This window comes from Ahaetulla prasina, chromosome 10 (assembly GCF_028640845.1).
Source record: "Ahaetulla prasina isolate Xishuangbanna chromosome 10, ASM2864084v1, whole genome shotgun sequence".
Taxonomy (NCBI): Eukaryota; Metazoa; Chordata; class Lepidosauria; order Squamata; family Colubridae; genus Ahaetulla; species Ahaetulla prasina.
This window is the reverse complement of record NC_080548.1, coordinates 34219011-34245383: the sequence shown is the minus strand read 5'-3', so window position 1 is coordinate 34245383 and position 26373 is coordinate 34219011. Positions and strand designations below refer to the sequence as shown.

General features: G+C 44.3%; 1 protein-coding gene across 4 annotated transcripts in view; it reads right to left on the bottom strand.

Annotated features, from left to right (window-relative positions):
* The window catches only part of LOC131204211 (leucine-rich repeat and fibronectin type III domain-containing protein 1-like protein), a 30523-nt gene extending 15339 nt beyond the window's left edge, over nucleotides 1-15184 (bottom strand). Inside the window, exon 1 of one of the 4 annotated variants that reach the window (XM_058195171.1) lies at nucleotides 10372-15184. The gene's annotated coding sequence lies outside the window, so the exon portion shown is untranslated. The remainder of the gene's footprint in view (nucleotides 1-10371) is intronic. The other 3 variants (XM_058195173.1, XM_058195172.1, XM_058195174.1) reach the window with 3 other exon arrangements.
* Between the last annotated feature and the right edge of the window lie 11189 nt (nucleotides 15185-26373).

The following is a 26373-nucleotide window of genomic DNA, read 5'->3' as shown; positions in this document are numbered from 1 at the left end:
CTGCCCCCGACAGACCCAGTACGCAATTCCCTTGTGGCTAGGAGAGCCTTTGTGCAACTTCCAGTTGTGTACCAGTTGTTCCCTTTTCTGGATTGGGATTGGGATTCCTGCGCTCAGTCACTCAGACCCTAGTTCTCCTCGCTTGGACTAGTGCAATGTGCTCTTCATGGGGTTACCCTTGAAGAGTATTCAGAAGCTACAGCTGGTTCTGAATGCAGCTGTGTGGACAGGTCGGGGAGACCCCTATGCTTTTATGTAAATTTCACTGGTTACCCATTTGCTTCCGGGTCCAATTCAAGGTGTTGGTTATCACCTTTAAAGCCCTTTATGGCAGGGGTCCAAATTACCTGAGGATCCTTCTCACCCCAATGGAATTGGCTCACCATCAATGCCAGCAGAAAGGGCATGCTGCAGACCCCGTTGACCAAGGAATTTGGCCTGGAGGTGTCCAGGAGATAAGCCTTTTCTGCTGCATCCTTCGGAACCCCACAGTCCTTGGGTGAGATCTGCTCCCATCCTTCTGTAAAGGTCTTAAAACCTGGCTCGGCCAGTTGGTCTGGAGCCCAGATGGGGGCTTGTCATCCTGTCGTTACTGGATTAACTAGAAGATCCCCCCTCTGCTCTATTATTCTCCTGCTCCTTATCTGCTATTTTAGTTATTTCTTGTTAATTTTATTTTATTTTTATTTTTATTTTTTTGTTTACATTTATATCCCGCCCTTCTCCGAAGACTCAGGGCGATTTACAGTGTGTAAGGCAATAGTCTCATTCTATTTGTATATTTACAAAGTCAACTTATTGCCCCCCCAACAATCTGGGCCCTCATTTTACCTACCTTATAAAGGATGGAAGGCTGAGTCAATCTTGGACCTGGTGGGGCTTGAACCTGCAGTAATTGCAGGCAGCTGTGTTTAATAACAGGCTTCTTACAGCCTAAGCCACCGTGGCCCCTTTTTTATTTTATTGTATTTTATTGTATTTTATTTTATTTTATTTATTTATTTATTTTATTTATTTATTTTATTTTATTGTATTGTATTTATTGTTTCATTGTTTTATTATTTTTGATGTTTATACTATAATCTTATCGCATTGTAAGCCGCTCAGAGTTGTGTGACAGTGAGATGGATAGTGAATAAATTTAATAAATAAATAAGCAAGCAGGAAAGCAAATTAAAATGGAAGCAAGGAAAATTCCATCTGTAATAAATTAATACTTCACTGGCTCAACTAAACAGATGAGCAAAGGCCCAGGGTGAGTTTGTCCTCTTCAAAGGTGGAAGCTAATAATCTCTTCAGCACTTTGGAGTAGAAGCAGCTGCAGCTGCCATTCCAATGGAAAAAAAGAGATTCACGTGTGACATCATAGCACAATCCACACCCTTATGAAACTGCACCCTGATGCCTGATGCAAATATATCAACTGTGCTGTGACATCCTGAAGTCTGTTTTCACACTCCACCCCCTGCAGATGTTGATGAGAGGATTCCCCATTGCAGACTTCATTACTCCAACTGCAAAGCCACAATTTATGCCAACCATCTGGAATCCAGCTTAATGCCATAATCCTGCACTGGTTTTCAAGGCCCTTCACCAGAAGTTAAGTAAAAACTAGAAGCACCCAACTACTGTAGCAGTTACAATTATAAATGTCACAATCCCACTCTCCACGTAAGCTTTTGCTAGAGCGTGTACAATGTGACCAGATCAGGGCCTCATCCAGCACAGCATCCTGCTTCTGCAGCAACCAACCAGGTGCTTCTTTTGGGAAGCCTTCAAATGGGATACAAGCAGGACACTCGGGCTCCCTCAGGTTCCCAGCAGCCTTTCCCCACAAGGCTGCCACCGTGTCCAGAGGCCACTGCTTACTTGGTGCCTGGCTTTCACTCTTCTTCTAAAGCTAAGTCCTTGGCCATGACTAACCTGCCAACAGAAAATTAATACCCCTTTGTCTGTCTCAAGTCTCCCATTGGAGAATAATTTATCTGGAACGCTAAAGGCATGTGTTGCCGAAGACTATCACGCATCTGGTGGTCAGGATGGCACTTTTCCCTTTTCTACCACTGAGAACCAAAAGCATGAACTGCCATCTGTTTACAAGGGAGCAAACTTCCTCCTACCAGAAACAAGCCTGTTTAATAATGGTACAACAAGACGACCTATTTAGGTAGCTGACTCTGCCGGTTCTATGCTCAGTGCTCTTCGGAGAGTACCAACCCTTATATGCAAAATAGGCCATTTCTTTCATCAAATACGGTAAATAGACTGCACTTCAGAAAGAGGAAGAGAGGAGCAATCGCAAATATGAGACACTGATAATTCACATCTTCCCAGAATTTTATCTGCTCCTATTTTGGATCTAATGTATTTTCTTCCTACACTTCCCCATGCAACAAAGCTTTACCCTTCTTTTGCTCAAACTCTATCATTGATGGTCGGAGCCATTTCAACTTGCTGGTCTTTTTCGATAAGTTGATGGCAAATTCCACCTTTTTCAGACAGCTGTCCCAAGTAGGAAAGGTGAAAGTGCCCGAGAAGCTCCAATCTCCACTCTATATTTGAAACTCAGGAGCTGGCCTTCTTACAGTATATGGAAGAAAAATCAGGTGGGACACCAAGGAAGCACCTTCCGATTCACCTTAAAAGTGCTGCATGCCACTCATTCCATTATACCAGCTCAGCTGCCAAAGATATCAATGTGCACCTTGTAAGTTTTTAGCTAAAAATTATTCAAAAGGGAATTTGCAAATTAAAAGCAACCCTGCTACAGTCATTGTCATTGTAGTGGGATAATGCAAAATTGAAGGAATAGGGTTGCCCTCTAAAATGAATGTAATCTTTACTTATTTTAACTCTGTTACATTTCATCCAATATTTCAAAATATCGATGAAGATCAAACTCTTGCACCCCTTGAATACAAAGCTTCCTCCCCAAAAACATCAGGCTCCAGTGCAGAAAAAAAACTGCAACTCCCTGGCTGACAGGCTACCCAGCTCAGTCTCTACCAACAGCTCCTGCTGTGCCTGGGGATAAAACTGACATTCCAGGAAAGGACATGGGAAAGAGGAGGAAGTGAGAGAGCACCCTATTTAAAACAACAGTGGATTAGATCAAAACAGGCAATTTACTTAGACTTATATACCACTTCATTGTGCTTTATAACCCTCTCTAACTGTACAAGTCAGCATATGGCCCCCACAAGCACTAAGTAGCCAAGATTTGCCCTTCCTTTTCTTTGCAATCTTTCTTCTTCCAAACAGAATTCAACCTGGATTTTTGAAACTGCTCCTTTTGGTGATAAGCAGCAGGGGAGTTGAGTTGTTATTACTGCTCTTTTGTTTATTTCTCAGGTGGTTTTTAGTGTGACCACCCCCATTATTTTAAAGCTACAGTTTGCCTCTACCCTCCCTGGACTAATGGCATATCTGAATTTTGAAAGCAGATGTTGTCCCTCTTAGCAACCTACAGAGTAGCAGTGGGTTGCAAATCTCATCACTACTGGTTCGCTCATGGGCGCAAGCACTCATGCGCGCATGCGATGCTTCTGCGCATAAGCATCCGGGTGGGTGGGTGGAGCCCACGGGTGGGTGGAGCCTCCCACTGCTGCCACTACCGGTTTTCCCGATCAGGGCAAACTGGTAGCAGCAACCCACCACTGCTACAGAGGTATATAACCCCCCCTCCCCAAACCAATAATATTCAGGAAAGTAACTCAGTAAAATAATAAATAGCAGGATGTCTCTCTGTTCAATGGCTGGTCCACATTTTTTAATTAACATCTAGAAGAGAGGCTGTTTAGACAAGCTAGCTCTTCTTATTTGCATCTTTTGAGCTGTGAGATAAGAAATTTCCAGCTCAAGGTGTTTTTAAAAACAAGGTACTTGTAAAACTGTTATCTAGAAGGGTACTTATTATCTGTGTTCTTTAGAGATTATGTGATTCTCAATTCCTTACACAACAGTAATCAAGAATCGAAACAAAATTCACCCTTCAAGGTGCAAAAGAATAACAAAAAACCTACATTGACAACAGAATGCACAATATAACCATTAATTTTTATTTTCAGAAACTGTACAAAAGTTAAGAATAGTTACATGGTACAGTAACTACTTTTTCTATTTATTGCTATAAATCAGTTTTTAAAAAGGTCACATAAAAATTACTAGATGAGCAAAAGGGATAGTGATTGTTAGTCGCTCCCAACTATCCCAAAACGTGCTTTATCAAAAGGCAATTGGAGTTTCTTTGTTTTTTCCTTGAAGACTTCAAGAAGCTTCTTCAGTGAATGGAGAGGGAATCGAAGGATTTATATTCCTTGCAATCATCTGCACTGAGGCCACTTGGGAGTTCATCTGTGCCCTCAGGGTCCCTGAATCAGAGTGCAAATAGGTGTGGAACCTTCTTGGAACTGCTAAAAGGACTGTGTTGTGGAGATGGTGGTATTGTATCTCTCCCCTTCTGTTGTGGGAGGATTGTTCAATTTTAACATAGATGGCTTCTTTGACTCCTCTTTCAAACCAGTAGTCGTCCCTGTCCAGAATGTGGACTTTGCTGTGGTCTTTGTCTTTCAAATGCAGGTGGATTGCTGAATCTTGTCCTGACGTTTGTTCTCCTATGTTGTGCCATGCATTTATGGAGTGGTTGTTTTGTTTGTCCAATGTATAGAGCTACACATGTCTCACTACATTCTACTGCATATATCACATTGCTCAGTTTATGTCTGGGTGTTTTATGCTTGGGATAGACAAGCTTCTGCTGGATCTGGGGTGGGGTGGGTTCTGTAATCAACGCTGTAATGTCAGTTCTGTGGACTGAGGCACATGGGAAGATGTCAAGGAAAATAGTCTGGCTTTCCTGGACTGAGCAGAACACATTAAGAAAAACAGAAGCCTTAACACTGATGCTTACAGAAAACCCACACACACGGATTGGTGTTTACTTTTTGATTCTCAACACCCACTGGAGCACAAAATGAGAGTGATAGACCCTTATACCATTGGGCTAAATATTTGCCTACCAGTAAAGCGGGAAAGAAAAAGAACTAAACTAAGAACTTGTGGCTATTCCAACTGGGCCTTCATCAAATCCAAAAAAAGATCCAGCAGGAGTTCCTCCATGACAAAGAACAGAACAACACAACAGACAAAGCAATGTTTTCATGCCCTACGTTGCAGGAATATCTGAAAAGCTCAGGAGGATTTTCATCCAACACAATATACATGCACACTTTAAACCCTATAATATACTAAGGCAGAAGCTTCTCCACCCCAACGACAAAACACCAGACATAAACTGAGTAATGTGATATATGCAGTACAATGCAATGTGAGACATTTACAGATCTGTACATTGGAGAAACAAAACAATGGTGAAAAAAGTAAGGTTCTACATTTAGGCAAGAAAAACCAAATGCACAGGTATAGAATAAGTGGTATCTGACTCAACAGTAGTAACTGAAAGAGGGATCTTGGAGTTCTAGTAGACAGCCACTTAAATATGAGCCAGCAGTGTGCTGCAGCTGCCAAAAAAGCCAACACAGACCTAGGCTGAATTAACAGAGGTATAGAATCAAGATAACACAAAGTGTTAATAATACATTAATAAGGCCTTGGTAAGACCACAGTTTGAATATTGCATCCAGTTTTGGTCACCATGTTATAAAAGAGATGTTGAGACTCTTTTAGAAAGAGTGCAGAGAAGAGCAACAAACATGATTAAGGGACTGGAGGCTAAAACATATGAAGAATGGTTGCAGGAGTTAGGTATATCTAATTTAATGAAAAGAAGGTCTAGTGGGTGACATGATAGTAATCTTTCAATATTTGAGGGGTGCAGGTTTGAGCAGCAGGTTGGATTAGAAGACCTCCAAGGTCCCTTCCAACTTTGTTATTCTGTTAACTACTTCACAAACGGATGGCACAACATAGGAAAGCAAACCCATCAGTACAAGATTCAGTGGTCCATCTGCATTTGAAAGACAAAGGTCACTTCTTTGAGGACAGCAAAGCACACATTCTAAAGAGTCCATCTATATTAAAATTGTACGGCCTTCTCTTAACAGAAGGGGCGGGGTAAGACACCATCTATTTGACACCACCTATCACTTAGCAGTTCTAAGAAGGTCCCATACCCATTTGCTCTCTGATTCAGGTGACCCTTAGGGCAGATAAACCCCCAAGTGGCCTCAATGATTCCCACAATGCTAATGACCAGATGACTGCGAGGAATATGAACCTTCCATCCCCCTCCCCACCCAACCTGCCATTCAGTCAGAATTTAAGATGCTTCTTGGATGAGAAGCAAAAAATCTTCAAGGAAATAAACAAAGAAAGTCCAGTTGCCTCTTGAAAAGCACCTTTAGGACAACCATAACCTGCATAACCAAAAGTAGCCATAGACATTCAGCGCCCAATTCTTTTTCCTGGATTTCATGCTTGATTAGCCTAGATTCACACTGTCAACAAGGGATAGTTTTCAAGCCAGCTCCAGATCCTGCACACCTCTCTCTCTTTCCCACCTGCTGGCCTTCTCATGCAAGCAGCATTCTCAAAGCCCATTAATGCAGAAAGTGAGCTGAAGGCCAGCTCTGCCCAAATAACTTCCCAAAAATAGGAGTTTTATGTATGTTCACCACCTTGTGTTACTTATAAAATAATAAATGTGGAATATTGCTATAAAAGCCTAATAAATAAATAAACTTTCCAAGCACTCAGATTTCTGAATTACGAGGGGTAGCCACAAAAGTGCAGATTTCGGGAGAGGACCGCAGAGGACCAATTTATCAATGGGTCAGGTGGAATCTTTGGCACGGAAGTGAGAGAGGACCCTTCCCTCTTTCTTTTTGACTTGCCCATTCTTCTTGCTTCCAATTCAGCCCACCTGCACACTCCTTCACTAGGGCAACAATCTGCCAGATGATATAAAAATGATCAACATTTTTGGATAATTCTCAGCAGCTGATTCCACAAAGAAAAAAAAATCTTTTTAAGATGACAATCCCAGCAAAGAGCAGGACCAGGTGCTGGGATCTTGGAACTTAACTGGGCAGGTGATCCAATATAATTTTCTGGTGTTTGAAGAATACTGAAATTCTCAGGACAGTTGCTGTGAGGAGAGGGTCTTGACTAATCATAAATATACTTTTCTTGTAGACCACTTGAGGGTTAGAGCTATCAGGCTTAGGGAACACCGGCCAGATTTAGGAGGGGGATAAATGGTCTGAAGCACAATTTCCCAGCTCAAAAATAGAGCAGCAAAGATTGATAAACCTGGCATCAGAAAATCCACTGGGCCCTGAACATTACAGCCTTCCCGTCCCACGGAAATGGCTCTTAATGAGCAAAGAAATGCTAACAATAGCTTTTCCTGCACAACTGTCAAGTAAATACAAACTTCCAACAAGACCCTGGAGTCTCAAAAGCAGTACCCTTCCCCTCCTGAAAAGCAAGATGGGACTAATAGGAAGCCTTGTACTTTGGAGACTGACAGTCTAACAAAAACAACAACCAGAGAGTGAGAAATATTCTGAAAACAAAAACCCACTTACCGTTACAGGTAGTCCTTGATTTACAACCATTCACTTATTGACCACTCATACGTACAATGGCACTGAACAAAGTGACTTATGACCAGTTCCTCACACTTATGACCACTGCAGCATCCTCACAGTCATGTTATCAAACTTCGGGTGTTTGGCAACCGACATGGGTTTACAAAGGTTGCAGCATCCTGTGTTTAAAGCCCAGATTGTTCTAAGCAGGAAAACCTCAACATTCAGTTTCAGTCATGGAGCCAGTTAACCAAGAGTGATGAGCCTTTGGCTGAAGGTGTTAGGTACCCATCTGTTGGAGATGCTTCATTTTTGATGGACAAAATAGCCTCTTCCTGCTCTACGATTCTGTGGCCGCGTCTGCAATAGAGAGAAGCTGCAAGACTTTCCTGCGCTCTCCAGAAGCAATGACTAGAAATGCCACGGCAGGGGAGGGGGGGTTGAGGTTAGTTGAAATTTGAACAGCTTCAAGTATTTCAGCCGACCAGGGAACCCTGTGGAGCAAGCGTTAGCCTATTTGGGAAACTAAAAAAAGACCCAAACCCTTGCCTTGGTCCTTGAGAGATAGCATACTCCCTCACACTGATGACGTTACTTAATTGGTTACTGAAATGTCTGGAAGCAAACAACCAAGCACCAAGGTCTCCACACTTGAATCCAGATGGAGGAAGCCTTGGTTGTAGTTAGAATTTATGCACTTATCCTGGAGTTTACAACAATAAACTTGGGAAATACAGTTCTTAATTGAGGAAATACAAATAGCTCTCACCCTAATGACACTCAGAAATTCATTAAAAACATGATTGTTCTTCCAGCCCTTGGCGCAGGGTGGTTGTGAAGATCTTATAATATGTTTGGCTTCTGATTTGTTTTGTTTTTTTAAATTGGTCTTACAGTCGTCTTTTAGGCAACTTACCATTCTCTTAATGTATCTGCAGTTGCTAAGTGGTACAAAGGATGCCAAAAGGGCCGGTTTCCATGCTGATCCAATGCAAATGGATAAATGCAGGATATAAATAAATAAATGAAGGCCAGTTTTCAGCACAAACACCCAAGGCCTAAAGACAGGCTCTGAATGAAGGAGACACTCCTTGTGAAAATGATGCCTATATCTTTTTAAATAGCTCTCTCTCTCCCTCTCTCTCTCTGTGTGTGTGTGTGAAGAGGAACAAGATGCCTCCTTCCCACATGCACATCTTTGTCCCTTCTACACAGGATCAAGAATTGAAATAAAGGAAAGAGATCCCCACGTTAGGCTTTATTTCCGAGATCTTGAACAGAAACTTGGCAGAAGTCAAAATTTTGACAGCCAATATGTGCATAGAAAACACAGAAAGCTTGGCAACCAGATGGCCCAATGGGATTCCACATGCATAAACACCCAGCCTTCCTGAACAGGAGGCCCTGGCCGATTGCCTCTGCACATAGGTGCTCCAATAGCAGATGAAGTCTTGGAAAAGGGGAGGAGGGGGCCATCTCTCCATTAAGCCATGCTCACCTTCACATTTCAAGCCACCCATTTTGTGTTTAGGAGGTGTTGCTATGGCTGCTATACTCTTAATCTATGCAATTATTGGCAAATAACATATTTGCTTAAACTTTAAACAATTCTAAAACATTTTAAAAGAAAAACCACAACATTCTATTTGTGTTCTACACAAAAAACATAAAAAGCACTAATGGCACGCGGCTCTGCCGGCCATTCTCCAGCAGCCGCCTCTCCCACCGGGTCAGGCCCCATCCCACCAGCTGACCAGAGAACGGAGACCCTGGCTGAGAAGCCGCAGCGCTCCAGCAGCCTCGGAGCTGGCACGGGACCCGTCCTCACGTGCAGGCCGGTCCAGGAGCGTCACTCGAGGGTCCCTGATATTTCAGCTGGGGAGGGGCAAGAGAAGATGGTCCCTCCTTCCCTAGATGACAGCGGGAAGAGCCCACCGAGAATCACCGCAGCAGCTTTCTCCGTCCAGCCGCCGGGATGAAGCCATCCTTTGACAAGCGCACACACACCCCCGCGCGCGCCGGCAGACGAAACCGGCGATCTGGACATGGTTGCCCAGCGGAGGAGGGGTCCCCCAGACGTATGCCGCCGCGCTGCCAACCAGGGCTCGGCCGAAGACCGCAAATAAGAGTCGCTTCGCCTGCCCAAGAATGCGATACCCAGACCGGCGCGGCTTCCGGCTAGATAGCTGCCCCGCGGAGCGGCCCCCTGCCTGAGACCTGCAAAAGGCGGGGAGGCCAAGCATCCTCTGCAGCTGAAGGCCAAGAGAAGGCGCAGCGAACGCCAGTGGCAAGGGCGCCCCAGCGGGGCTGGAGACCACACGCCTCCGACACCGGCCGGCTTCTCCTGTCGGCGAAGCCCGGCCCCGGTGTCTTCAGCCTCGTCGTGAGAGCTCTCGTTGTCCGACTCGGCTCGAAGCTACCTCAGCGCCACAGGGAAGCAAGTGCTCCCCATTCCCCACTAAGGGTTCCAAGCCGCCAGGTGGGCACCTCAGAGCAGCCGCCCAGAATGGCCAGTAGGGGCCACGCGTGAGCTGCTGACAAGAGCCCATCCACCTCGGAGGAAGCCTGGCACGAGTGGAAAGAAGCCGTTCCGCCAGCACTAAGAGCGCGCACACGCACACACCCCAAGCTTCGAAGCGCCGCCTCCTCCCGTTGCCCCGCTTCACAACAACGGGGCCGGTGGAAGGGAACAGCGGCCGCACTGGTAAACCCCGAACATGGTGAGGGCTCCCGCTGAAGCCCCGCCGCGGCTTCCCCGCAGCCAGGAGCTCAAAAGAGCGCAAACTCTCCCCTAGGACGGCGCACCCGCCTCCCTTCTCACCTTGAGGCCTGCCATCAGTCGGGAAGGGGCTCGCCCTACCACCGGCCCCTTGCCGGCGACAATTGTCCTCCCCCCACGGAGAGTGAGCAAGACCAGGTCGCTCGCCTCCGTCGAGGTCCGGCGCGCCGGCCTGGAAGCCCTCCGCTCCCGGCGGTTCTTCGGTCTCCTCCACGAAGGTTGACCCGCGAGCGGGATGACAGGCGGCGACTGCGCAATTCTGGGCAAAGGCGAAGGTGGGCTGCCGCCGCGACGCCCCCCGGGCCGCGCGCTTTTACCTGGCTCGACGGCCGCCCTTCGCGGCCGCGCCTCCTCTGCGCGCCCGAGTTGGTAGGCGAGGCTGGCCATGCGCTCGCCTGGAGAGGCTCCGCCTGCCGGCTCGTCACACGCGCTGCACCGTCCACCGGCGCTACGCCTGTTTCGCCCAGCAGCCACCTCTTCCGACGAGGCGAACTGGGGGGTGCCACCTGCTCTCGCAGCTCCTGTCCCCCTGAGGTTCCCGCGCGATCGCCGCGGCCGAGCACGCCCGGTAGCCACCGCCCGGACGGTCCACGCACACCGCTAAGGGAGCCAGTCCGCCGCCGCCACGGCGGAAGGATTTCCGCCAGTCGACTGCTGAAGCGAATGCGTCGCCGTCTCTGCTAGAAGACAGGGGAGGAGAGGGCGCGGAAGGGGAGGGGGCGTAGCAAGCAAACCAGCCGACGGCTGTGTTGAGGCTCGCAAGATTTCTGGCAATTTTGCGCTTGGTGCGCCCGCGTTTCCATGCTGTGCCCCCCACCACCACGTGTGCCTGTTCCGCAGACGGAAATGACGAGTCCTGATCCTCACCCCCCCCCCGTCTTTTGCATGGCTGCTTTCCTCGAGGCCTGCCCACGGGAGTCTTGCGGTTTCCAGCAGCAGCAACGGAAGGCACCTCTTTTCCACAGGGCGCCCAAGCCGCCCCGCTATTCAGAGAAATGCAGGGAGCTCTGCGCTCAAGTTGTTGCTGCCGGGAGTGTTTCCCGACTGGCCCGGAGACATGTATGTCTACTCTAAGGAAGAGAGACTGGGGTGACATGGTTTTAATCTCCCAATATCTCAGGGGCTGCCCCAAAAAAGGGGAGGACTTATTCTCCCAAGCACCTGAAGGCAGGGCAAGAAGCAAGGGATAGAAAGTTGTAACCTAGAACTAAGGAGGAATTTCCTGGCAGTGAGAACAATTAACCAGTGGAACTTTCCTCCAGAATAATTTTTTTTTTTTATTGGCCAAGTGTGATTGGACACAAAAGGAATTTGTCTTGGTGCATATGCTCTCAGTGTACATAAAAGAAAAGTTGTGGATTCTCCATTAGTGAAGGTCTTCAAGAAGAGACTGGACAACCACTTGTCTGAAATGGTCTAGACCAGCAGTTTCCAACCTACCGGCTCCAAGACTGATGGGGGGGAGGGGATGGTTTCGTTTGCACGCTTGTATGCTGCTTATGCGGCCTGGTTCCCAACAAGCTGCAGCTGCAGACTGGAGGTTGGGAACCCCTGGTCTCCTGTCTCAGCAGGAGGCTGGACTAGAACACTTCTAAGGTCCATTCCAACTCTGGTGTGTTTCTGCTCTCTGCAAATCAGCCTCCATCCATCAGCAGACAGACAAAGGGATTAACACTCCCCAAGAGCAGGCAGAGGGAGGGGGCAATGACCTCGTTTATAAGAGTGCACCCCCTCAGGACAGGCAGAGGCCTCAGCAGCAGAGAACAAAAACCTGGACCTCAGTTATTCCACAAGTGAGGGATTTGAGATGTCTTTTGCTGAGTCTCTATGACAGAATTGGCCACAACTATATCCCATGCGCAGAAAGCACACCATTGCTCTTGGTGCCCGGCTAAAGATTCTTCAAATCCAGGGCGGAAGAGTCTGAAAACTCTACCATAGGGAAGGACAGGCCTTTTTCATGGCCTCCTCAGCTTGGCAGGAATGCCACTTGCCCTGACCCTCGGGGAAACTGCCAGGCTTGGTTTCCTTTCCTGATCCTGGTAAAGACAAGAAGTGGGTTGTCTTCATTTCAATGGAGAGAAAAACTGGGCATGCCAAGTAAATTGCGCAGAGTTCTGCCAGCCTCACTTGTTTGATATGCGTGTGAGAAATACTCTTTCTGGTTGGCACTTAACCAAGAAATATATTGCCTTATACATTGTAAGCCGCCCTGAGTCTTCGGAGAAGGGCGGGATATAAATGTAAATAAATAAAAAAAAGAAGCATTGTTGTAATGTGGCAGAGTCTGTCGGTGGTGGGGCAGATCTTAAGACTTGCAATTAACCACAACAATGGTGGTGAAACTCTTACCTGTCAAAACATTGGAGAAAGATCTGGCCAGAGATGGAACTGGGCTTCAGGCTGTTGCTATCTGAGTGTCTTGATCAGGAGTTGTTTAGCAACAGCAGGGAAAGCCTCAGAGCATGGACGCCCCCAACATCCAAGCACATGCAAGTGATTGGCAGACAGCTCAGTGTCTTTTCTCTGGGTTGCTGTCTTCCTGTGCAACTTGCTCATGAAAACTCAGCCCCTGGAGCAAAGCTGGGTTGGCAGCAAGACATTCTGTGGCCTGGGAAGGAGGACCCTACAAAGGTCCTAGCAGCTGAATGAATGCAGTTTACCATCCCTCTTGCCACATGCTTTCTTTTGCCCCTTCCCACAGCAAGTGACTCCAAGCATACCTAAATTCTCCCTTCCCCTGCAGGAGCCTGGTTGGGAACCTGTTTCTGAGCAAAGGCAGGGCTTAAAATGCACGCAGGCCATTTCACCTGTAAAACATCCCAAAGCAGAAACATCATTGATTACAATAAAACAAATGCAATAAAATGTATAATAAGCAATAGTCCTGATCTCCAGGAGCCAACAGATGGGCAAGGGGGTGGCAGGATATTAGAACTTCATATTCATATCCTAGTTTGCAGCTCACCATATAATTTTGGACTTGCCAACCTCGATAAACTTGATTTCAAAATCCAGGATTAGGGTAGAGCCGTTCAGACAGCGCAAACCAGCTGTCTGGTGGTTTGAAAATCTCTCCCTCGGGCAAAGAGGGAGAGGTGAGCATTCGGGCTGAAGTAGAGCCCCCAGGAAAGCCCCAGGAAAATTTCTGGAGGCTTGATGAGAACGCTCCTTCTATAGCCTGAAAAAAGCTTCGGAATCTGAAACGCTTCTGCCTAATGGCGGAACAAAACGCAGCACCCATCTCCGCGACTGAAATGGATTTGTGATGGATTGCTAATGTGGACAGAGCAGAAACAGGAGTGCTGGCATTTGCTTGTAAGAAGATTTTAACTCCCTATCAGAGGATATATTTGTAGCAAAGATTGGAGACGAAGAAAGGAAATGGCGTTTTGTGTAATGAAAGCAAATGGCGCTTTGTGTATTAAAAGCGAAAGTTAAGGAAATGCTTACTACAACTGCTGGTGTGGAACCTATAAGAAGAACATAACAAGATACTCTTTAAATGGAATGAATAAGAACTGTTTATGATTTTTTTAAACCTTTTTTTCTATTACAGTGTTTAGGAAGAAAAGTTTATTAAATTTTTTTTCTTTTTGGTAGACTATACAGTTTAAAAATAGTTCTTAAGCAAACAGAATTAACTACTACTAAAATCTTGGAAATTTCTTCAGTTCAGATACGGAAATTAAAAGAAGATATCAAGGAAGGTTTACGGAATTTTTTATAGGAACTTTTGGAGGCTCATCTTTTAGAAATAGATCAAAAATTTAATGAAATGGAGAAAGAAATATCGGATTTTAAAGATATGGTGGAAGAGCAGAGGAGGGATATGAAAATGGTAAAGGATACAATTACGCTTTTATTGGTATCTAGTATTCAGATGGAGGAAAGACTGGGAGAACTTAACCAAATTAATCTAGATTTGCAAAGGAAAATAGAGGAAGTTTAAATGAATCAAATTAATTTGAATTTAGAAACTAAAATAGATGATATTCAGGTTAAGGTGAATAGGGCAGATGAAGAAAGGGTTATATTACAATATAGATTAATGGAATATGCTATAAGGGTGAGGGGATTAAAGGAATGGAGGCAGGAAAATTTAAAAGAGATTTTTACTCAGGCCTTTGCTCAGATAGATGGAGTGGAACCAGAAGATTTTGAAGTTAATATTGAAAGAATCTATCGTGTTAATCCTTGGTTGGCAAGGCAGAAGCGATTACTGAGAGATGTGGTTATTTATTTTACAACTAAGAAGATTAGGTATGGAATTTTACAAACATTTTATAAAAATAAATTTCAAATATTAGGACAAGATATAATAATGAAGGAAATTCCTCCTAAAATATTAAGAAAGAAAAAAGAATTTGCCTTTTTAGTGGATGAGCTTAAGAAACATCAGATATATTTTAGATGGGAGGTTCCAGCTGGCTTAACAGTGTATTATAAAGGAAGAAAGTATTTTCTTAATACAGTTTTTAAAGCAAGAGATTTTTACACCAATGTATTAAAGATGGAAATCCTTTATTGCTAGATGCTAAGTTGATTGGTGAGCAGATGTTTAAGATGTGATTGTGATGGTATTTTTTTTATATATATAGGGTTTAATTTTTATAATTGATTTATTTTGGGTATAAATTATAGGTGTAATTCTAATAATGTTATTTGATTATGGTTAATTTTTATAACTGACTTATTCTGGATATAAATTATAGGTGTAATTTTAGGGGTATTATTTGATATATGTGAGGTATAAAGAAATGGGAAGATGGAATATTGTTTAATTTTGGAGGATAGACAATAAAATTTATGAATTTGGATTAAATATTATATTTAAGAGATTGTTTATGGATGTAATGTTGTTATTTGGTTAAACAGAATTTAATTTTTATAATTGATACATTTCAGATAAAATTATAGGTGTAATTTCAATAATGTTATTTGACATATGTAAGGTAAATTGAAGATTTTAATTATTATAATTGACATATTTTGGATATAATATAGGTTTAATATTAATATTAGCAATGCTAATATTGATGTATGTAAGTGATATCAAAGATATGAGAAGATAGAATATTGTTTATTTTTGGAGATTGGACAGGAAAATCTAAGAATTTAAGCTGGAAATATGAATTATATTTGAGAGACTGTTTAAGGAAGAAAGGTATATTATAGAAGAATTTCTGATGAATACTGGAAGATGGAATGTTGTCTTGGTGTTGATCAATGAAGACTGGATATTAAAAACTATGTATTTTATCGATGAACTGGAAATACCAATTTAATCGAAAGATTCTGAAGACTTTAGGAGTGGAATGGACTGATACATAATGGATTGGAAGAAGAATGTACTTTCCTTTTTTTTTTTGTTTCTTGTTCCTGGGAGTTAAGGTTTTAGAGAGGGGGGGGGTTTATGGATAATTAGTATAATTTAGTATGTGATTGTCGGATACTATTCCCTGTAATTGCTCTGGGAAGTGTGGGAGGGGTTTGGGGAAGTGAGAGAGGGGGTTTAGGGTGGGAGGTGGGGGGGATATATGGGGGGAGGAATTTTGTAAAACTTTTAAATAAAAAAAAATAAAAAATAAAATAAAATCCAGGATTAGGAAAGGCAGGAAAATCAAATGTAAAAATAGACAATTCATTCAGTTGGTTTGAGTTTCTTGGGCAAAAATGGATTGCAAACAAGCAACTCTTCTGATACATTTAAGTATGCATTTGCGCCACATGGCAAAACAAATCAGATAGGATCAGATAGTCAAGTCACCCTTGTATTTTCACTATTTCTATCCCATGAATGGAGATTCCCTGGTGGCCACCAGATGGGGCCCCTGTGGGACAGAATCCTCAAGCCGGCTGGAATGGGCTTGTGTTCCCAGTCCTGCATCCAAATACACCCAATTGAACCAGGGCATCCCCAATCCCCCCACCCCAGGCCAAGCCCTCTCCACCAGACCTGAAGCCTGAGCATTGCTTGGTGGCACGAGGCACGCACACACTGAGGCATGGGAGAAGGGTTCTTATGATAAGGGTTATCTCTCCGTGCTTTCCTAGGTTCTTAAATGCTTTTCCTAACAAGGAGTTCCCAAAAGTATGTGTAGTATTTTGTAAACCTTCAGTTGCCTTTAGCCCTTAAAACGAGATGTGGAAATTGTTCAAAGAAAAAAGATCTTTAAATGGCAGCAGCTGTACTGGTTCATTAAGGACATGAGCTGCATTATTTTCTATGATTTTATACTACTTCTCAAAGCTGCCCACACACATTTGTTCAAACCACACTCCAGATGGCAATCAAAGAAAGTGAGTTGCATTTTCTCAGACTCCAAACTCTGCCATGTGGGGGCTGGAGAAGCCGCAGAGGAGCACATTTGAGCAGGATGCCTCTAGACAGATGGCGCCTGATATGTGCTGCTTTAAAGGAATTCTGCAGCTGCTTTGTCTTTCCTTCTTAATGGAAGGAGAAAAAGATCCATGAGGATTACAAATGTAAAATTTCCATGAATTGAATTATTCTACAAAGAAAGAAAGGAAATGGCAACCCACTCCAGTATCTTTGCCATGAAAACCCCATGGACAGTACAAAAAGGGAAAAAGATATGATGCCGGAAGATGAGCCCCTCAGGTCGGAAGGTGTCCAATATGCTACTGGGGAAAAATAGAATAGAATAGAATAGAATAGAATAGAATAGAATAGAATAGAATAGAATAGAATAGAATAGAATAGAATTTTATTGGCCAAGTGTGATTGGACACACAAGGAATTTGTCTTGGTGCATATGCTCTCAGTGTACATAAAAGAAAAGATACGTTCATCAAGGTACAACATTTACAACACAACTGATGGTCAATATATCAATATAAATCATAAGGATTGCCGGCAACAAGTTATAGTCATACAGTCATAAGTGGAAAGAGATTGGTGATGGGAACTATGAGACGATTAATAGTAGTGCAGATTCAGTAAATAGTCTGACAGTGTTGATGGAATTATTTGTTTAGCAGGGTGATGGCCTTCGGGAAAAAACTGTTCTTGTGTCTAGTTGTTCTGGTGTGCAGTGCTCCATAGCGTTGTTTTGAGGGTAGGAGTTGAAACAGTTTATGTCCAGGATGCGAGGGATCTGCAAATATTTTCACAGCCCTCTTCTTGATTCGTGCAATATACAGGTCCTCAATGGAAGGCAGGTTGGTAGCAATTATTTTTTCTGCAGTTCTAATTATCCTCTGAAGTCTGTGTTTTTCTTGTTGGGTTGCAGAACCGAACCAGACAGAGCGGAGGGCTAGTACTAGTAGCGCCAGAAAGAATGAAGTAACTGAGCCAAAGCTGAAAGGACGCTCAGCTGTGGATGTACCTAGTGGTGAAAGGAAAGTCCGATGCTGTAAAGATTTTTTCTCCATAGGAACCTGGAATGTAAGATCAATGAATCAAGGCAAGCTGGATGTGGTCAAACAAGAGATGACAAGACTGAACATCGATCTTAGGAATCAGGAAATTAAAGTGGACAGGAATAGGCGAATTTAATTTAGATGACCATCAGATATACAACTGTGGGCAAGAATCCCTCAGAAGAAATGGAGTAGCCTTCATAATCAATAAAAAAGTAGGAAAAGCAATACTGGGATACAATCCCCAAAATGACAGAATGATCTCAGTCCGAATCCAAGGCAAACCATTCAATATCACAGTAGTTCAAGTCTATGCCCCAACCACTGGTGCTGAAGATGATGAAATTGACTGGTTCTATGAAGCCCTACAGCATCTGATAGAATTAACATCAAAAAAATGATGTCCGTATCATCATGGGAGATTGGAATGCTAAAGTAGGAAGCCAAAAGATAACCGGAATAACAGGCAAGTATGGCCTTGGAGTACAAAATGAAGCAGGGCACAGGCTGATAGAATTCTGTCAAAATAATACGATGGTCATAGCAAACACTCTTTTCCAACAACCTAAGAGACGACTCTACACATGACATAACCAGATGGTCAACACAGAAATCAGATTGACTATGTGCTCTGCAGCCAAAGATGGAGAAGCTCTATACAGTCAGTAAAAACAAGACCAGGAGCTGACTGTGACTCAGATCATGAGCTGCTTCTTGCAAAATTTAGGCTTAAACTAAAAAAAGTAGGGAAAAGCACCAGGCCACTCAGGTATGAACTAAATCATATCCCTGATGAATATACAGTAGAGGTGACAAATAGATTTAAAGAATTAGATCTGATAGACAGAGTGCCTGATGAACTATGGATGGAGGTTCGCAACAAACCCTAAGTGCCAAAGCCCACTGCAACTACATCGCAAAAAAGGCTTTAAGAGTTGTAAACCTAATCTTACGTAGCTTCTTCTCCAGAAACACTACACTACTAACCAGAGCTTATAAAACATTTGCTAGACCAATTCTTGAATACAGCTCGCCTGTCTGGAACCCATACCGCATTTCAGACATCAATACAATTGAATGTGTCCAGAAATATTTTACAAGAAGAGTTCTCCACTTCTCTGAATACAACAAAATACCTTATGCCACCAGACTTGAAATCTTGGGTTTAGAAAACTTAGAATTCCGCCACCTTCGACAGGACCTGTGTTTAACTCATAGAATCATATATTGCAATGTCCTTCCTGTTGAAGACTACTTCAGCTTCAATCACAACAATACAAGAGCAAACAATAGATTTAAACTTAATGTTAACCGCTTCAATCTTGATTGCAGAAAATATGACTTCTGTAACAGAGTTTTTTAATGCTTGGAACACACTACCTGACTCTCTGGTCTCTTCCCAAAATCCCCAAAGCTTTAACCAAAAACTGTCTATTGACCTCACCCCATTCCTAAGAGGTCTGTAAGGGGCGTGCATAAGAGCACAAACGTGCCTACCGTTCCTGTCCTATTGTTTCCTTTCATTATATCCAATTAATATAGTTATTACATACTTATGCTTATATATATGCTTATATATTATATAGTTATTTTCATGCTTATGCTTATATATACTGTTGTGACAAAATAAATAAATAAAATAAAAATAAATAAAATTGTACAAGAGGTAGCAACTAAAACCATTCCAAAGAAAAAGAAATGCAAGAAAGCAAAATGGCTGTCTGAGGAAGCTCTGCAAGGGAGAAAGATACGCCCAGTTGAATGCAGAATTCCAGAGAATAGCTAGAAGAGATAAGAATGCATTCTTAAATGAACAGTGCAAAGAAATAGAAGAAAACAATAGAATAGGGAGGACCAGAGATCTATTCAAGAAAATTGGAGATATGAAGGGAACGTTTCATGCAAAGATGGGCATGATAAAGGACCAAAATGGCAGGGACCTAACAGAGGCAGAAGAGATTAAGAAGAGGTGGCAAAATTACACAGAAGAACTATACAAGAATGAGCTTAACATCCCTGATAACCACGATGGGGTGGTCACTGATCTTGAGCCAAACATCCTAGAATGTGAAGTCAAATGGGCCTTAGGAAATCTGAGCAACAACAAAGCTAGTGGAGGAGACAGTATTCCAGCTGAGCTATTCAAAATCTTAAAAGACGACGCAGTAAAAGTGCTACACCTAATTTGCCAGCAAATTTGGAAAACTCAACAATGGCCACAGGATTGAAAAAGGTCAGTTTACATTCCAATTCCAAAGAAAGGCAATGCCAAAGACTGTTCAAACTATCACACCATTGCATTCATTTCACATGCTAGTTAGGTTATGCTTAAAATCCTACAAGCTAGGCTCCAGCAGTATGTGGATTGAGAACTACCAGAAGTACAGACAGGATTTCGTAGAGGCAGAGGAACTAGAGATCAAATTGCCAACATACGCTGGAGTTCCAGAAAAACATCTACTTTTGCTTCATTGACTATGCTAAAGCCTTTGATTGTGTGGATCACAACAAATTGTGGCAAGTTCTTAAATCTGCACTACTATTAATCGTTTCATAGTTCCCATCACCAATCTCTTTCCACTTATGACTGTATGACTATAACTTGTTGCTGGCAATCCTTATGATTTATATTGATATATTGATCATCAATTGTGTTGTAAATGTTGTACCTTGATGAACGTATCTTTTCTTTTATGTACACTGAGAGCATATGCACCAAGACAAATTCCCTGTGTGTCCAATCACACTTGGCCAATAAAATTCTATTCTATTCTAAAAAGAGATGGGAGTACCAGACCATCTTATTTGTCTCTTGAGAAACCTGTATGCGGGTCAAGAAGCCGCAGTGAGAACTGGACACGGAACCACTGATTGGTTCAAAATTGGGAAAGGAGTACGGCAAGGTTGTATACTATCACCCTGCCTATTTAACTTATATGCAGAACACATCATGAGAAAGGTGGGGCTAGATGAATCAAAAATTGGAATTAAGATTGCTGGAAGAAATATCAACAACCTCAGATATGGAGATACCACTCTAATGGCAGAAAGCGAGGAGGAACTAAAGAGCCTTTTGATGCAGGTGAAGGAGGAGAGTGCAAAAGTTGGCTTGAAACTCAACATTAAGAAAACTAAAATCATGGCATCTGGCCCTCTCAATTCCTGGCAGATAGATGGTGAAGAAATGGAGGTAGTGACAGATTTTATTTTCCTGGGCTCCAAGATCACCGCAGATGGGGACTGCAGCCAAGAAATTAAAAGACGCTTGCTCCTGGGGAGGAAAGCTATGGCAAATCTAGACAGCGTACTAAAAAGCAGAGACATCACCCTGCCAACAAAAGTGCGTATAGTCAAGGCTATGGTTTTCCCAGGTGCAATGTATGGCTGTGAAGGTTGGACCATAAGAAAGGCTGAGCGCCAAAGAATTGAGGCCTTTGAACTGGTGCTGGAGAAGACTCCTGCAAGTCCCTTGGACTCCAAGGCGAACAAACAAGTCAGTTCTAGAGGAGATCAACCCTGACTGCTCTTTAGAAGGCCAGATCCTGAAGATGAAACTGAAATACTTTGGCCACCTAATGAGAAAGAAGGACTCCCTGGAGAAGAGCCTAATACTGGGAAAGATTGAGGGCAAATGAAGAAGGGGATGACAGAACGAGGTGGCTGGATGGAGTCACTGAAGCAGTAGGCATGAGTTTAAATGGACTCCAGAGGATGGTAGAGGACAGGAAGGCCTGGAGGAACATTGTCCATGGGGTCGCGATCGGTCGGACACGACTTCGCAATTAACAACAGCAACAACGAAGTTTTACTGGGCATCATGAGGTGAAAAAGAAACATCAAAAGTCTTGCCAGCTTGGAGGAAGGAGCTGCTCAAAGTGAGAAGATAGGACATCAGTGCTCCATCTCTGCATTGCAGGGTGCTACCTTAAAACCAGGATAGTTTTATCCTGGACCACAACTTCCCCCCTTCCAGGTGCAAGGCGGTTGCAGCTACAACTGACATTTTACCATGCTTTACCAGGAAACTGAAGGCCCCAGTGAAACACTCAAGTGGAATTCAGTGCCAGGAAGAGCAGAGAATGTCTTGCCATGCAGTGTTAATGGGGAAGATTTGGCTTGAGGGGTCACGATCTGCATTGCCTAGATGATGAACTGTATTCTGCAAGAACTTTTCAAAAGATATTTGAAAAACTTGATGAGGAGATACTTAAACAGTATCTCTGTGGTTCTGTGCTTAATTTTAGGCACAATATTACTTAAAATGAGCAATTTTCTGCTTTTGCTGAATTTTAATGAATTGGGGTCTAAGATTAGGTAATTGCTTCAGCAAAACTGCCATTGCATTCCCCAGCTGCCCCTCCCCTCCCGTTATCTCTTTTCATACAAGCAAGGCAGGATGGGTCCTTGGTGCTCTGAGTACAAGGATGAGGCCAACTCCTCCGATCATGATATTTCCCTTCTTCTGTGGTCAGGATCCCACGTTCCATAAAGCTTTCTTCCTCCCTTACACGGCCACCATCATCTTAACTGATAAGCAAAAGGATTTTAGAAATGAGAAATCTTTTATGGTGGGGCAATTCCAGAGCTCCTGCTGTATTGACACAATGAAAGCAACCCACTTTCCTCAAGGCTGCTGAGTGGGTGTAAATGCCTGTCTTTATTCCAATGTCTTGTGTTTAGTTGACCTTCAGCAATGCAATTCAGAAGCCTCACAATAGCTATGGAACTATGGAAGCCCACAGACGAATGAGCCAAGCAGATGCTGTTGCTAACAGCACCTCTAGAGCCTACTTGGTTGCCCCATGAACAAAGCATGCCACAAACACTGTGTGGCCCTCTCCAGAGATGATGAAAGCAATTGCTGGACACCCACCTAACCAAGTTGGTCATTCCCAAGACCTTTGTGGTTTCCCTTCTATCGATCACAAAACCAGGCTTGCCAACAACTGTGACTTCAGGCTTCTAGGTGAGGACCTATGGTGGGTTAGATGCCCTTGTGAGCATTTATGCCAGGAGGGACAGCAAAGATCAATAGCCAGGCAACAACTTTTGACCAATGAAATTCTCTTTGGAGATGTAGATTGAGAGATTGGCCATTTGTGCTCTGGACAGCTGCTCCTAATGAGACTGGGAATTGAGTTTCTCCTAGGGTCTGTGGGTTGAGCATCTGAGGAGCGGAGGAATTACCATCACACTCAAAACCACTGTGCAGCCTTTACGGATGCCAGATATGGAAAAGCGTCATTTTCTTACAAAACTTTTGGATACAATTAATTTCAATTTAAGAGAGATCTTCCAAACAGTAGGAAAAAATACTTAGTGAGTTGTTTTTGTTTTGGAATCAAGAGGGGGAAAATACTATATTAAAGGATTTTGAGTCAAAAAGCAAAGCTTAGCAAGATTGAGATCTGGGGGAGCAATAATTTTAGAAAACAGAATAACTTTCTTTGTTGTAAGTTGAAAACCATTGCCAAGTTTTCTCTTTATCCGCTTTCCCCTTGATCTTTTGTAGAAATTGACCATTGAATGCCAGTAGTCGGGTCTTGTTTTTATTACATTATTTCAATATTCATGTTTTCTTTCCTGAACATTCAGTAAATTCCAATTATGCTTGTTCTTGGCAATCTTTTATGTAATCAGCCATGCATGCTTTTCTTCTTCAGCAGTTTGACTTGCAGTAAACCTCTGCCACCATTTTTGTGGGGCAGATATAATTGATCACTATCACTACAGGGATATAATGCATAGTAAATAGTCATTTACTCCTTCAACTAGACTTTCGGACCGCTACACCTCACCGCAGGGAGACGGAACCGGTTCAATGGTTCCGTCCCAGGCGCCTGATGGACCCAGAGAGGTTTCTGACGGAGCTTGGGCCATTTCCGAGGGATTTAGCCCACGGCTCGGCTGAGGAACTGGCGGCCGCCTGGGAGGAGGAGGCGGCTGGCGCCTTGGACCGCATCGTGCCTTTGCGGCTTCTGACCCGGCGACGAACTCGACCAGCTCCTTGGTATAACGAGGAGCTGAGAGAGATGAAGCGCCGGAAAAGAAGCCTAGAGAGCGCCTGGAGGTCCAGCCGCTCCGAATCTGACCGAAGACTAGCGAGGTCATATATTCAGACCTATCTGGTGGTGATCAGGGTGGCGAAACATAACTATTTCTCCGCACTCATCGCATCGGCAGATAATCGCCCAGCCGCCCTGTTTAGGGTGACCCGCTCCCTCCTTACGCAGGAGGCTCGGGAGGACCCCTTACAGGGACGAGCTGAGGATTTTGTACAGTATCTGTCTGATAAAATCGCTCAGATTCGGGATGGCTTGGACACTGATTGGATAGATCCGGGTGGGATGGTGGGGACGAGTCTTGAGAATGTTATCTAGGCTGAGTTCGATCCTGTGACTCCTGATGACATGGACAGGTTGTTGGGTAGGCTGAATCCCACCATATGTTTATTGGACCCGTGTCCCTCCTGGATGGTACTGGCCACACGGGAGGTCACACGAGGCTGGCTCCTGGGAGTTACCAACGCTTCTTTGTTGGAGGGTGTTTTCCCCTCCGCCTTGAAAGAGGCGGTGGTGAGGCCCCTTCTTAAGAAGCCCTCCCTGGACCCAGCTGTATTAGCGAACTATCGTCCAGTCTCCAACCTTTGCTTTCTGGTGAAGGTTGTTGAGAGTGTGGTGGCATATCAGCTTCCTCAATACCTGGAGGAAACTGTCTATCTAGACCCGTTCCAGTCCAGTTTCAGACCCGGATACAGCACCGAGACGGCTTTGGTCGCGTTGGTGGATGACCTCTGGAGGGCCCGGGACAGGGGTTGTTCCTCTGTCCTGGTGCTATTAAATCTCTCGGCGGCTTTTGATACCATCGACCATGGTATCCTGCTGCGGCGGTTGGGAGGATTGGGGGTGGGAGGCACCATTTATCAGTGGTTCTCCTCCTATCTCTCTGACCATTCGCAGACGGTGTTGGCAGGAGGGCAGAGATCGACCCCGAGGCGCCTCACTTGTGGGGTACCTCAGGGGTCTGTTCTCTCGCCTCTCCTGTTCAACATCTATATGAAGCCGCTGGGTGAGGTTATCCATGGGTTCGGGGTGGATTATCATCTGTGCGCTGATGATACACAGCTGTACATTTCCACCCCGAACCACCCCAACGAAGCCGTTGAGGTGATGGGCCGGTGTCTTGAGGCCGTGCAGGTCTGGATGGGGAGGAACAGGCTCCGACTCAACCCTTCCAAGACAGAGTGGCTGTGGGTTCCGGCGTCCCGGTACAGTCAGCTTACACCATCGCTGACTGTGGGGGGGGAAGTACTGACCCCCAGGGGAGGAGTGCGCAACTTAGGCGTTCTCCTGGACGATCGGCTGTCCTTAGAGGATCATTTGACAGCCGTCGCCAGGGGAGCATTTTATCAGGTTTACCTGATTCGCCAGTTGCGCCTCTTCCTTGACCGGGATGCTTTACGCACGGTCACTCATGCCCTCGTCACTTCCTGCCTGGACTATTGCAATGCTCTCTACATGGGGCTCCCCTTGAAGAGCACCAGGAGGCTCCAGTTAGTCCAGAATGCGGTCGCGCGGGTGATAGAGGGAGCACCGCGTTGCTCCCATATAACACCTATCCTGCGCGGCCTACACTGGCTGCCGGTAGCCTTCCGGGTGCAATTCAAGGTTTTGGTCATCATCTTTAAAGCGCTCCATGGCTTAGGACCAGGGTACCTACGAGACCGCCTCCTGCCGCCGATAGCCTCCCAACGACCGGTGCGCTCCCAGAGCGGGCCTCCTCTGGGTGCCGTCGACCAAGCAATGCAGGTTGGCGACCCCCAGGGGGAGGGCCTTCTCTGTGGCAGCACCGGCCCTGTGGAATGAGCTTCCTCCAGGGTTACGGCAACTCCCAGACCTCCGGACCTTCAGGCGTGAACTGAAGACTTTATTATTTCAACGAGCTGGACTAGCCTAAGAATAAAATATTTTAGTTAATTTAATGGGTTTTAACCGGTTTTTACCGTTTTAGTTATTTGGCGATTGAAATATTTTGTTTTAATTGGGTTTTAAATTGCTTATTTATTATTGTTATATTTTAATATGCCTGTGAACCGCCCTGAGTCCTACGGGAGATGTGCGGTATAAAAGTATAAAAATAAATAAAAATAAAATAAAAAATTATCTTTCTTGTTTTTCAGTCCAAACTGTCCATTTGAACTTGTTTCCCATTAATAATTCCAGCAGTATATTGTATCCCAGTAATTAAGTGGCGTGGTGGCCTAGTGGTGAAGATGCTCATCTCCCCCTAGGAAGATTGAGAGTTCAATCCTAGGCAGCAGCAGATGTTTCTTTCTCCTGAGGTGCAAAGAGAAAATATCTGCTGCAAACTTGATGTAGGCATCAAGAGAGGCATCCAGCCAGTAAACCCTCAGCGCCATCCAGTCACCGACTCTATACCCCAAATTAAGGGATTACAGGTTTGTAAAAAAAGAGAGGTTTTTATTATACCACAGGTATGGCCCAAGTCTTGATGCTTTGATGCAGTTTCCACCATTCAATTTTGGCTGTAATGCTTTTCTCACATTTTAGATGTCCTAATCACATTTGTCGGCACTTGATGATATTCAACAGTAAAATACCCAGATACTTGTAGACGTCATCGTGATGGGTCCCAAGG